At 41.3% G+C, this 14532-nt stretch overlaps 1 long non-coding RNA gene across 1 annotated transcript in view; it reads left to right on the top strand.

Moving 5' to 3' along the window:
- LOC124011535 overlaps positions 1 to 8980 on the top strand; it is a 40877-nt gene extending 31897 nt beyond the window's left edge. The window contains exon 2 of the long non-coding RNA XR_006834594.1: positions 6749 to 8980. This is a non-coding gene — a long non-coding RNA (uncharacterized LOC124011535). The remainder of the gene's footprint in view (positions 1 to 6748) is intronic.
- Positions 8981 to 14532: the final 5552 nt, after the last annotated feature.

A 14532-nucleotide genomic window follows, 5' to 3' on the forward strand; every position in this document is an offset into this window, starting at 1 on the left:
TCATCTCATATGCATATGTATATACTGTACTCTACATCATCGACTGCATCCTTATGTAACACATGTATCACTAGCCACTTTAACTATGCCACTTTGTTTACTTTGCCTACACACTCATCTCATATGTATATACTGTACTCGATATCATCTACTGTATGCTGCTCTGTACCATCACTCATTCATATATCCTTATGTACATGTTCCTTATCCCCTTACACTGTGTATAAGACAGTAGTTTTGGAATTGTTAGTTAGATTACTTGTTGGTTATCACTGCATTGTCGGAACTAGAAGCACAAGCATTTCGCTACACTCACATGTAACATCTGCCAGCCATGTGTATGTGACAAATAAAATTTGATTTGATTTGAGCACAGGGAAGAAACATGTAGGATTTGCTGTAGTAGATGTGGAAGGTGATATTGAGGTTATATGGACCATTTATCAGTGCAACAGGCAGATTTATTAACTCTGACCACATACTAACTTCCGGCGCCGACAGAGATGGCCACCTCGCTTCGCGTTCCTAGGAAACTATGCAGTTTTTTTGTTTTTTTATGTGTTATTTCTTACATTAGTACCCCAGGTCATCTTCGGTTTCATTACATACAGTCGAGAAGAACTACTGAATATAAGAGCAGCGTCAACTCACCATCAGTACGACCAAGAATATGACTTTCGCGAAGCGGATCCTGCGTTCTGCCTTTCACCTAGGACAACGGAATGGATCCCAGCTGGCGACCCATAATAACGACTTCGTAAAAGAGGGAAATGAAGCGGTCTTCTGGTCAGACTCCGGAGACGGGCACATCGTGCACCACTCCCCAGTATACTTCTCGCCAATGTCCAGTCTCTTGACAACAAGGTTGATGAAATCCGAGCAAGGGTAGCATTCCAGAGGGACAACAGAGACTGTAACGTTATTTGCTTCACGGAAACATGGCTCATTGGAGAGACTATCGGAGTCGGTGCAGCCAGCTGGTTTCTCCACGCATCGCGCGGACAGAAACAAACATATTTCTGGTAAGAAGAGGGGCGGGGGCGTATGCCTTATGGCTAACGAGACGTGGTGTGGCTAAAACAATATACAGGAACTCAAGTCCTTCTGTTCACCTGATTTAGAATTCCTCACAATCAAATGTTGACCGCATTATATACCAAGGGAATTCTCTTCGATTATTCTCTTCGACAGCCGTATATATTCCCCCCCAAGCAGACACATCGATGGCTCTGAACGAACTTTATTTGACTCTTTGCAAACTGGAATCCATACATCCTGAGGCTGCATTCATTGTAGCTGGGGAGTTTAACAAGGCTAATCTGAAAACAAGACTCCCTAAATTGTATCAGCATATCGATTGCGAAACCAGGGCTGGCAAAACCTTGGATCATTGCTATTCTAACTTCCGCGACGCATATAAGGCCCTGCCCCGCCCTCCTTTCGGAAAAGCTGACCACGACTCCATTTTGTTGATCCCTGCCTACAGACAGAAACTAAAACAAGAAGCTCCCACGCTGAGGTCTGTCCAACGCTGGTCCGACCAATCTGATTCTACACTCCAAGACTGCTTCCATCACATGAACTGGGATATGTTTCGTATTGCGTCAGACAACAACATTGACGAATACGCTGATTCGGTGTGCGAGTTCATTAGAATGTGCGTTGAAGATGTCGTTCCCATAGCAACGATTAAAACATTCCCAAACCAGAAACTGTGGATTAATGACAGCATTCGCGTGAAACTGAAAGCGCGAACCACTGCTTTTAATCAGGGCAAGGTGACCGGAAACATGACCGAATACAAACAGTGTAGCTATTCCCTCCGCAAGGCAATCAAACAAGCTAAGCGTCAGTATAGAGACAAAGTAGAATCTCAATTCAACAGCTCAGACACAAGACGTATGTGGCAGGGTCTACAGTCAATCACGGATTACAAAAAGAAAACCAGCTCCGTCGCGGACCAGGATGTCTTGCTCCCAGGCAGACTAACTTTTTTGGCCGCTTTGAGTACAATACAGTGCCACTGACACGGCCTGCAACCAAAACATGCGTCCTTTCCTTCACTGCAGCCGAGGTGAGTAAAACATTTAAACGTGTTAACCCTCGCAAGGCTGCAGGCCCAGACGAAATCCCTACCGCACCCTCAGAGCATGCGCAGACCAGCTGGCTGGTGTGTTTACGGACATATTCAATCAATCCCTATCCCAGTCTGCTGTTCCCACATGCTTCAAGAGGGCCACCATTGTTCCTGTTCCCAAGAAAGCTAAGGTAACTGAGCTAAACGACTACCGCCCCATAGCACTCACTTCCGTCATCATGAAGTGCTTTGAGAGACTAGTCAAGGACCATATCACCTCCACCCTACCTGACACCCCCTAGACCCACTCCAATTTTCTTACCGCCCAAATAGGTCCACAAACGATGCAATCTCAACCACACTGCACACTGCCCTAACCCATCTGGACAAGAGGAATACCTATGTGAGAATGCTGTTCATCGACTACAGCTCGGCATTTAACACCATAGTACCCTCCAAGCTCGTCATCAAGCTTGAGACCCTGGGTCTCGACCCTGCCCTGTGCAACTGGGTACTGGACTTCCTGACGGGCCGCCCCCAGGTGGTGAGGGTAGGCAACAATATCTCCACCCCGCTGATCCTCAACACTGGGGCCCCACAAGGGTGCGTTCTGAGCCCTCTCCTGTACTCCCTGTTCACCCACGACAGGGAGGAGGTGAGAGCCCTCGGAGTGTGGTGTCAGGAAAATAACCTCACACTCAACGTCAACAAAACTAAGGAGATGATTGTGGACTTCAGGAAACAGCAGAGGGAACACCCCCCTATCCACATCGATGGAACAGTAGTGGAGAGGGTAGCAAGTTTAAAGTTCCACGGCATACACATCACAGACAAACTGAATTGGTCCACCCACACAGACAGCATTGTGAAGAAGGCGGCTGAAGAAATTAGGCTTGTCACCAAAAGCACTCACAAACTTCTCCAGATGCACAATCGAGAGCATCCTGGCGGGCTGTATCACCGCCTGGTACTGCAACTGCTCCGCCCACAACCGTAAGGCTCTCCAGAGGGTAGTGAGGTCTGCACAACGCATCACCGGGGGCAAACTACCTGCCCTCCAGGACACCTACACCACCCGATGTTACGGGAAGGCCATAAAGATCATCGCTATTATCCAGAAGGCGAGGTCAGTACAGGTGCATCAAAGCTGGGACCGAGAGACTGAAAAACGGCTTCTATCTCAAGGCCATCAGACTGTTAACCTGTTAAGACTCTAGGGGCAGTATTTCATTTTTGGATAAAAAGACGTGCCCGTTTTAAGCGCAATATTTTGTCACAAAGATGCTCGACTATGCATGGAATTGATAGCTTTGGAAAGAAAACACTCTGACGTTTCCAGAACTGCAAAGATTTTCACTGTGAGTGCCTTAGAACAAAACCTTCAGGCAAAACCAAGATGTTTCAGCAACCAGGAAATGAACAGGATTTCCGAGGCTACGTTTTCCATGATCTCCTTATATGGCTGTGAATGCGCCAGGAATGAACGGACACTTTCTAGCGTTTCCCCAAGGTGTCTGCAGCATTGTGACGTATTTGTAGGCATATCATTGGAAGATTGACCATAAGAGACTACAATTGCCAAGTGTCCCGCACGGTGTCTGCGTGGAAATTGGTGCGCAAAAGTCAGCTACCAGTATTTTTCCATCCGAATCAGAGAAGAATGCAGGCTTCCAGGAACGGCATTTCAATGAAGAGATATATGACAAAACACCTTGAGGATTGATTCAAACAACGTTTTCCATGTTTCAGTCGATATTATGGAGTTAATTCGGAAAAAAGTTTGCTAAATGCTAACGCTAAATGCTAAGCTAGCTATCACCACTCATACACAAATTATTGATTTTCTCTGGTTCTAAAGCATATTTTGAAAATCTGAGACGACAGGATTGTTAAAAGGATAAGCTTGAGAGCAGGCATATTTATTTAATTTCATTTGCGATATTTAGAAATCGCTAACGTTGCGTTATGGTAATGAGCTTGAGGCTGTAGTAACGCGACCACATGCGGGGGGGGGCGGACTATGAGGTTAACCTATTGCGACGAGCAATCCCGTATCCGGGATCCTATTTATAGCCTCAAGCTCATTACCATAACGCAACGTTAACTATTCATGAAAATTGCAAATGAAATGAAATAAATATATTTGCTCTCAAGATTAGCCTTTTGTTAACAACACTGTCATCTCAGATTTTCAAAATATGCTTTTGAACCTTCGCCAAACAAGCATTTGTGCAAGAGTATTGATAGCCTAGCATAGCATTAAGCCTAGCATTCAGCATGCAACATTTTCACAAAAACAAGAAAAGCATTCAAATAAAATAATTTACCTTTGAAGAACTTCAGATGTTTTCAATGAGGAGACTCTCAGTTAGATAGCAAATGTTCCGTTTTTCCAAAAATATTATTCGTGTAGGACAAATCGCTCCGTTTTGTTCATCACGTTTGGGTAAGAAAAAACCCGAAAATTAAGTCATTACAACACAATTTTTTTTCCAAATTAACTCCATAATATCGACAGAAACATGGCAAACGTTGTTTAGAATCAATCCTCAAGGTGTTTTTCACATATCTATCGACGATAAATAATTTGTGGCAGTTTGGTTTCTCTTCTGAAGAAAATGAAACGCGCATGGACCTGGAGATTGCGCAATAATTTCGACGGAGGACACCGGGTGGACACCTGGTAAATGTAGTCTCTTATGATCAATCATCCAATGATATGCCTGCAAATACGTCACAATGCTGCAGACACCTTGGGGAAACGACAGAAAGTGCATGCTCATTCCTGGCGCATTCACAGCCATATAAGGAGACATTGGAACACAGGGCATTCACAATCTGGACCATTTCCTGTATGAAATTTAATCTTGGTTTCCCCTGTAGCATTAGTTCTGGGGCACTCACAGATAATATCTTTGCAGTTTTGGAAACGTCAGAGTTTTTTCTTTCCAGAGCTGTCAATTACATGCATAGTCGAGCATCTTTTCGTGACAAAATATCTTGTTTAAAACGGGAACGTTGTTTATCCAAAAATTAAAAGAGCGCCCCCTATCTCGAAGAAATTAAACAGTCACCACTAACATTGAGTGGCTGCTGCCAACACACTGACTCAACTCCAGCCACTTTAATAAAGGGAATTGATGGGAAAGGATGTAAAATATATCACTAGCCACTTTAAACAATGCTACCTAATATCATGTTTACATACCCTACATTATTCATCTCATATGTATATATATACTGTACTCTATATCATCTACTGCATCTTGCCTATGCCGCTCTGTACCATCACGCATTCATATATCTTTATGTACATATTCTTTATCCCCCTACACTTGTGTGTATATGACAGTAGTTTTGGAATTGTTAGTTAGATTACTTGTTGGTTATTACTGCATTGTCGGAACTAGAAGCACAAGCATTTCGCTACACTTGCATTAACATCTGCTAACCATGTGTATGTGACAAATACAATTTGATTTGATTTGAGCTTGTGAATTGGGGGAAGGGAAGGCCCTTACTTTCTACTCAGCATATGCTAGTGTGGTTTGGAAAGCAAGAGGGTTTACTAATACCACAGGCACACCTATTAAAACAGACCTTATGTTGAACATTTGATTGAAGCTATGTGAAAACCTAAAACATTGGCTATTGTTAGGGTTGAGGCACACACAGGGTGGTCTGATTATGCTAGAATTGGTAACAGCATAGCTGATGAGGCGGCCAAATTGGCTGCTTCCCGTTGTCACACACATGCATTCTATTTTTAGTCTTTTGTGTCATTTGAAACTACTGATCTTGAGAAACAGCAGCAGGCTTGATATACTCAATCACCAAGTGTGGAGGGAGAGAGAGTGTGCTCTCTGTCCTAGGTCTGGCTTATGGCTACATCTTTTATCTGGCATGCCCTGTTTATCATCAACCATGATCTTTAATATTTGCCGATTAGCTCATGGAGTGAGCCATTCGTCAAAGGGGGTATATGGTTGAGGAGAATAATTTTTAGAAGATTTTGGCCCAATGGTTTTGACAATTTGAACCAGCACTTAAAAACAACTCAATGTATCGTTGCGTGACATGTTTGTTATATAACATAGACAAGGGAACTCCACTGCAACCAGGGAAGTTCCCCAATCCGAAACGGCCTATTGTCCTGTCCACCTAGCTATGGATTTCATAGACATGATAGAGCGAAAAGAAAGAGATACTGCCTGGTGATAATTGACTAGTTTATCAGGTGGGTTGAACCATCCCACTATCAACTGTGTTTGCTCGAACAGTTGCAAATTGCTAGTTATGGAAATTATACTCAAGTTCGGAGTGCCTGAGGTTTTGCCTGCAGTCAATGGGACCCATCTCATAGGAGATGTGGTTGCTGAAATGGCCAAAATGATGGGTGTTGACCAGAAGTTTGTGTCCATCTATCAGACCCTGAAAGGCTCCCTTGCCAAACTATGCCATTTCACGGGGATTACCTCTTCTCCTTATAAAAATGTGCAGCAGCCGTAACAAAGGTATTGGGTGTACACCTTATGAAATGTTAACAAGACGACCAATGAACACCCCAGGGGTGAGACCTGGCTGACCGACAGATAGACATAACTAAGACATAGTGAGACCATTTGGAGTACATGAAGGAACTATCTTAAGTTTTCTCCACTCTCACATTAGGAAAGCAGCAGAACCAATCCCAGGTGAGGATCCAGATGCTCTGACCATCTGCGTAGGAGACTGAGTGAAACTACAAGTCCATTAAAGAAAATGGAATCAGCCAAGATGGATGGGACACTTCCAGGTGACCATGGCAAAACCAACTGTAATCCGGGTTGGGAAGAGGTCCGGCTGGCATCATCTCTCCCACTGCAAACATCTTCCAGAGTGGAAGCCATGGATGAGCGATGGGGAGGGAGAGAGAGCAGGGCCCAGAGAACATCTGAAGGAGGAAAAATGTCCGAGCCAAAGGACAGAAGCAGAGGGCCCAGACCAAACGGCCGGAAAGAAAGATGAAAAAGAAGGCTCTAGCCAACGAGCAGAAGAAGGAGACATTTCACACTCAGGTTCTATAACTAGGAAACAGGAGAGGTGAGTCAGTCTTCATGGTAAGAACTACCCACTCTGTGCGGTGTAATTATCCCAGTAGTTACCCGTTGATAGAATTTTTAGGAAATGGAAGCTTGGGCATCGTTCCCATACTAACCTGCATAAGCCCGAAGTCAACCCCTGCCCTGTGTCTTTGTAATAATGGGATGGAAGATATGGGATATACTAGAGCTTGTTGTGTATATATGGGTCAACTGAGAGAAGAATACAGTGATGGGAGAAGCTATACTAAAGGGGATTTTAGTGTGTTAGACTGACAGGTGTAAACCTTTCCAGGATGGAGGAAGGCATGGGAGCACCTTTTGGATGGATGTGGGTATGCAGTGACAAAGGGGTACCTCACCTTACCTCCTGGATGGGGGCGGGGGTGTTGTTATTTGGGGAGAACAGAAATGTACTTGTTCAGAATTCCGGTCACTGACCTTTTCAATGAGACCGGTTAAACCAACTCTGGGGAACTGAAGCGTGCCAAATGACTCATCCCAGACAATCAGGAAGCCTATGGTCATGTCCTACACCCGGGTGAGATTTTTGGTATGTCAGTCATACCCACCTGGGGTGTGGCTGTCCTAGGAAAGTGGGTAAAGCAATTTAACCTACTCTTTACAGGCCCATATGAATTTAACGATCTGAGGATTTAGCCAACTCTCATTAGATGTCCAAAATCTGAAAACAGTCATCAGCCGCCATGATTTGGATTTAGATGATCTTTTTGTGAAGGAAGGAGGACACTGTAATGTTCTAGGTATTATTGATCCTGAACATTGTGTTATGCTCCTCCCTGACTCTTAGTTAAACTCTCTCAAAATCTGAAAAATCTGTTTTTGACAAAATTGGTTACTGGTTTAATGGTAAATTTGGAAATGTGATGGGGAAAGTTATGTTGACTTTGTTTTCATTGTTTTCTCCTATACTTGTGGGAGGTTTGGTGATTTTGGTTACTGTTTAAATTTGTAAGACAATGACTAACTGCTCTTGAACATGCAGGAGTGATAGTGTTGGTGGAAGCTGATAGGAACCTCAGGAGGTTCTTATCAGGAGTTGTTTCTCCTTTTAGCAGGACATCCCTGGGATCAAATGGATCGGGGGATTGCCAAATCTGTTTGATTTCAGAGGAAAATATTATGATTGATGGTGTGAGACTCTTGGTGAGTCTCCAAGGGGGAGTGATGGGGTCAAATTGGGGTCATAATAGGGGCTGCACCAAATGTTTGATGTATTATAATAATTAATTATGCTTATGTTTGTATTAATAGAAGGGTAGGGGCTATGGGAAACCTCCTCCCCCATATTTATAGGGTCCTAGACTACAGATTAACAATATATGTTCATTGTAAGGTTTCATTTTGTTCCACAGTCTTTTCTGGTCTCTGCCTCTTATAAAGAAATGGTCTGAGAGATGTGTGAATTATTGCAGGGTGTCTTTGAGAAGGCACCTCTAGGCTAAAAGAGATTAGACACAAAACTCTGCCAGGGAGTGAAAAGAGATGAGAGACTAGTCAGACATACCTCTATAAATCAACTTGGGGAGTGGACATTTACTGCTGAGCCCTTATAAAACACTGGAACTATTGTATCTCTCTTGCAAGTTTGTATAGCTGTGTATGCATGGGGTTGGTCTGATGAGTAGAAGGAAATGACGTATGCAGTGACATCACTAGGGATGGACTTCTTGCTTAATAAAATAACTTGGGACTTTTCCTATTTTGCAGAACTCAGGAGAGACATCAGTTGTATGTGTGATGTTTGATCTTTGACTTTTGTATACAGCTGTGTTTTGATTAAAATTGTTATGATTTATAATTCACATTTTCAGTGTTCCTTATTTGTTTAGTAAACCTCTCTGAGATAGGCGGGACGCTTGCGTCCCACTTGGCCAATAGCCAGGGAAAATGCAGAGCGCCAAATTCAAATACAATTCTATAAAAATCTAACTTTCATTAAATCACACATGTAAGATACCAAATGAAAGCTACACTCGTTGTGAATCCAGCCAACATGTCAGATTTCAAAAAGGCTTTTCGGTGAAAGCATAAGATGCTATTATCTGATGATAGCACAACAGTAAACAAAGAGAGTAGCATATTTCAACCCTGCAGGCGCAACACAAAGCTCAGAAATAAAATATAAATCATGCCTTACCTTTGACGAGCTTCTTTTGTTTGCACTCGAATATTTCCCATAAACATCACAAATGGTCCTTTTGTTCAATTAATTCCGTTGATATATGTCCATTTATTTGGCGCTTTTGATCCAGAAAAACACAGCTTCCGATTTGTGCAACATCACTACAAAATATCTCAAAAGCAACCTGTAGACTTTGTCAAAACATTTCAAACTACTTTTGTAATACAACTTTAAGTATTTTTAAACGTTAATAATAGATCAAATTGAAGACGGGACTATCTGTGTTCAATACAGGAAGACAGCAAACTGACGCTACTTTTCGAATCATGAACCTCTCTCAAAAAGTACACTTCATTCAAGATGGCCGTACTTCTTCACACAAAGGAATAACCTCAACCAATTTCTAAAGACTGGTGACATCCAGTGGAAGCGGTAGGAACTGCAAACAAGTCCCTTGGAAATCTAGTTTCCCAATTAAGTTTCGTTGAATAGACAGTGACCTCAACAAAAAAACTCTGAATGGTTTGTCCTAGGGGTTTTGCCTGCTACGTTAATTCTGTTATACTCACAGACAAGATTCAAACAGTTTTAGAAACTTCGCCGTAGTTTCTGTCCAAATCTAATAATAATATGCGTATCTTATATTCTGGGAATGTGTAGCAGGAAGTTGAATTTGGGAACCCTATTTATCCAAAAGTGAAAATGCTGCCCTCTCATCCCCAGAATATAAGATAAATAAATAAAACGGAATACCAACACCTTCCTCTGACACAGCCTGGTATAGAGGTCATGCATGGAAGGATAGTTGGCTCCGGTGATGTACTGGGCCGTACGCACTACTGTCTGTAGTGCGATACAGTTGGAGGCCGAGCAGTTGCCATAACAGGCAGTGATGCAACCCGTCAGGATGCTCTCGATGGTGCAGCTGTAAAACCTTTGGGGATCTGAGGACCCATGCCATATATTTTCAGTCTCCTGAGGGGGAATCGATTTTGTCGTGCCCTCTTCACAACAGTCTTGGTGTGCTTGGTCCATGTTAGTTTGTTGGTGATGTGGACGCCAAGGAACTTGAAGCTCTCAACCTGCTCAACTACAGCCCCGTCGATGACAATGGGGGCTCCCCCATCCTCCTTTTTCTGTAGTCCTGTAGTTAGTATGAGTATTCGAACACAGCTCATGTTTACTGCACTCATCATGTGCCAAAACTAATCTGAAATAGATCTCACATGTTCACCTCTTTATTAGACCACCAATAAGTCATTGAAATAAAAATGTACGAAGTTCAGTGCTCGAATTGAAAAGGGCAAATATTGATCCCAATTATTAGGCTAGAAACAAGCTATAAATTCCACAAGACACGCCCCCGATACATATGTGGATATTTGTTTAGAGTGACCTTCTAATGTCAAGGAGTAAAAATACTTTGGTAGTGTAATGTGCCATTTGGAGGGTTCAGAGTGGAATATCAGCTATATGAATGATACGACTTGGACCCGAGACAATATACGGAGCTCAACCGCCATCTAAGTTCAGGTGACAAGAATCTATAGACACGTAAGGCATTTCTAATCAATCATGCACATCCAATTCTCATCCTTACAGAAGTAATCTGTGTTACTCTTCCTATAAATTGAGCTAATCACATTCTGTGCAACATAAAGATGTTTAAGTAAATTGATACTTGATGGTTCTGTCATGACGTTGGCCTGGGGATAGGTTTATGACAGTCATAAATACCTCTTCCCCCCTTTTTCCTCTCTCTACCCTACTGATGTTACATTTGCAAAACCCTTGGTTTACATAGAGATTTTGGGAACATCAGAAGGTAGGGGGAAATGAACTATATTCTGGTAACTCGACCAGTTGAACATATGCGGTGGTACTTAATGAATATGATGTCAGTTCGGTTGTCATCTGAGACATTCTTATCAATGATAAGATGACATAAGTGGAAAGTCTACACATCAGCGTTATCGGATTCACATGGAATTGTTGTTTAATTTAAATGTTTGAATATGAAATTATTTGTGATGGGATGAAATGTGATTTTAGCTTCTAAAATGTGAGATTTGGGTTTTCATAAGATAGGGCTCTGCTCAATTAGTGGCCTGCCCCTGTGAAGGGACATGGGCTATACCACTTTTCAAACACGCCCTCCTCTCCCTTCCTATATAAAGCCTTGGCGACAATATAACCTCCTGTTCCGAGGACGTGAGGACGACAGTCCGATGTCAGAATGGTTCAGATAATAACTACAGAACATCAGTGTGAGCTTTGGTTGCTAATGGTATGAACTTTGAACTCATATTCACTACAGAAGTGATACCTCCTAGCCGTTGAGTTAGCAACAGCCGCTGCAAACAAGGATTAGGAAGGAACAGACAGAGTATCCCATCTACCACACAACTACAACGTATTCAATTACCAGCGCACAGTCTTCAAAGGACTCGGTTGGACAACACGTCCTTCCATCTACCACCAACCTTCCCGAAGCACAGCTCAGAGTAAATATTTATTGCATTTTCCTTTTCCAAATGGGCGGTAATTTAGAATGCATAAGATACTGTATTTACAATAGCACAGCTTCGCCCTTTGTTCCTCAGTCTTCCCGTTCTTTCACTCAAACCCAGCCCTTTTCTTTTGTGTAACAAGCTGTCATATCTGTTCCGCTCGCTAGGGACGTTTTCCTTCATGACGTAATTTATAATCAAGTTATGATTTAAATATGTGTATGTGTAATTATGTGTGATTAGTTAGCTATTTAGTAAATAAATAATTAAACCCAATTTTGGATTGCTGAATCAACTTGTTAGCCAGGGTTCGTGCAGGTAACCAAGAATTTACAACTTTCAGATGAGACTGAATTAAGATGACGATTAATATTGACTGCTATTTATATATATATATATATCTATTTACATGCTATTGATGTAAAATATCACTAGGTCTTTAAGAGTTTCTTCGGAAGATAACAGTTCTATAAATATTATTTTTTGGTGCCCGACTCTAGTTAATTACATTTACATGATTAGCTCAATCAGGTAATATTAATTACGGAGAAAATATTTTATAGAATAGCATGTCATATCACTTAATCCGGCATAGCCAAAGACACGACAGTTCATATAAATTACATTTTTTAACGTATTTGTTAAAAATAACATTTGTGAAAATAGTCTAGACGGTATTTTCCATAGCCATATTATATTAAACATTATGTGAAATGGCAATGAAATAGCTTACCCAAAAGTCATGTTACATGAGTCATGTTACACAACGTAGAATTGCGGGCAATCTTCTTCAAAACAACACCATTTCGTAGGGCCCTGAATGAAACAAAACCAACTTTTGTTGCTATATTTAATGTATCTCAATGGACAATAATTAAAATAGGACCAAATTTAGGCTCCGGTCACATTTCCCACACATCTGTTGAACTTATTTGGTCTTTCACAATAGCTTATCAATTCAGGGGAACATTTCTCATTCCTTAAAATGGTATAAAATATAGGGTAATTAATGTGCTTGTCAGCAAGAACATTACCGTTTTTCTTCATACTTCAATTATTCCACTTCTTCCTAGTTGTTTTAAGCTATCTCATGGACAGTGTTGTAAGTCATCAATTTTAAGAGGCCATATTGAAATTCAAACACTCTTGGGGTATCTTGTTTTGTGCTTTTCAAACTTCAAACCAAGTCAAGTTTTTAATGTCCATTCAACGATCAAAGCATCCTGAACTTACACCTGCTTTTTATTTTGTTTGAATTTCACCCTGGTCATAGGCCTAAACCTCCCAGGAGTCCTCAGAATTGACCAATTAACAGCTGATTTCACACACAAATTCTCCCATTAAAAACAGGTTGATGATTAATTTGAGTTGAGTGAATATTGTCATGTAATGAATGTCTTGTTATATCCTGGCTGGGAGGTCACTACATGGCACAGAGCTGGTGTAGCGCATCTGAAGCTGTGATTCAATTACTTCACCCAATCCACCTGGGTTAATTTAGCCCAGAACAAGATTCAAAATGTTGCTGGAGCTGAAAACAGTGGATAGAATTTTATGTTGTCATCTCATACAAAACAAGATCAAAGCACAGGCTACACGAGGAAAGTAACCAAACAAGTCTAACCTTGAGGAATGAACCCCATTAGTGTGTCCTCTTTTACGTTATTCCTATGGAAAATGACATTTTCACTGGTATGTTATTCACTGGTTTGTCCTTTAACATTGCAAGTCATACCATGATTGTTACAAGGTATCGTGTGGAGAAAGATAGAGTAGTGTTACTTTTGCTGTGTTATTGATCAACATTAAAGAGTGCTGGCTAAAAGGATATATAACTTTGTCAATCACACATGCCCTTTGTGAGGCATTGTAATGATGTTCTCCACAGCTTTTCACCAATGTCAGTTGTGTAGAATGAGCACCACAGTTACTGGTAGTAAAGAAATTACAAAGCTATACCAATCTATTGCTGTCATGACACAGAGCAATACTCTGCAAACTAAGTGCAAAATGGGAATCTAAATTTGGGGAGAATATTGAAAATGAAACGTGGGAGGGGATCGGTAAGAATGCTCATACCATTACCCACTCAAGCATTCTTGAAAGCGTACTTAAGTATGTACAGTATATGGATGTGTACAGTGCATTCAGAAGGAATTCAGACCAATGGTCAGTTGAGAACTATGGTAAACTAATGTAATATTGGTTTTCATTTTGTGACATTATTAAAAAACTGTGTGGAAAAGATGGACTGAACACAGCTATGTAGACCACCTCAAGATAAGGTATTATTAAATATACTAAATATTAGCACTACACAATCTGGTGGGTAATAACCTTCAATCTGGATAACAAAACAAATCTGGCTAAGGTGTATGTAAACTTCCGACTTCAACTGTATCCACTAATTCAAATATATCCATGACATTCATGATTTCCTTAAGTGCCTGAGGGTGATAGTTTTGTAGTGTGATTTCCTTTATGGCCCATAGAGGTATTTTAAAACCATTTTACAATCCCCAACCATAATAATAGAATCCAGTGTTGCTTGTAGAGTTGACAAATTCTTATATTTTCAAAGAAGCTTGGATCATCATCATTTGGACCGTATAGGTTAATAAGCCATATCTGTTTTGTTGCCCAATAACATATTTCAATTATCCATCTACCTTGATGATCTGTTTGGATAATTTGCACATTTGGATCAAAATTACCGTT

This window comes from Oncorhynchus gorbuscha, linkage group LG23 (genome assembly GCF_021184085.1).
Source record: "Oncorhynchus gorbuscha isolate QuinsamMale2020 ecotype Even-year linkage group LG23, OgorEven_v1.0, whole genome shotgun sequence".
NCBI lineage: Eukaryota > Metazoa > Chordata > Actinopteri > Salmoniformes > Salmonidae > Oncorhynchus > Oncorhynchus gorbuscha.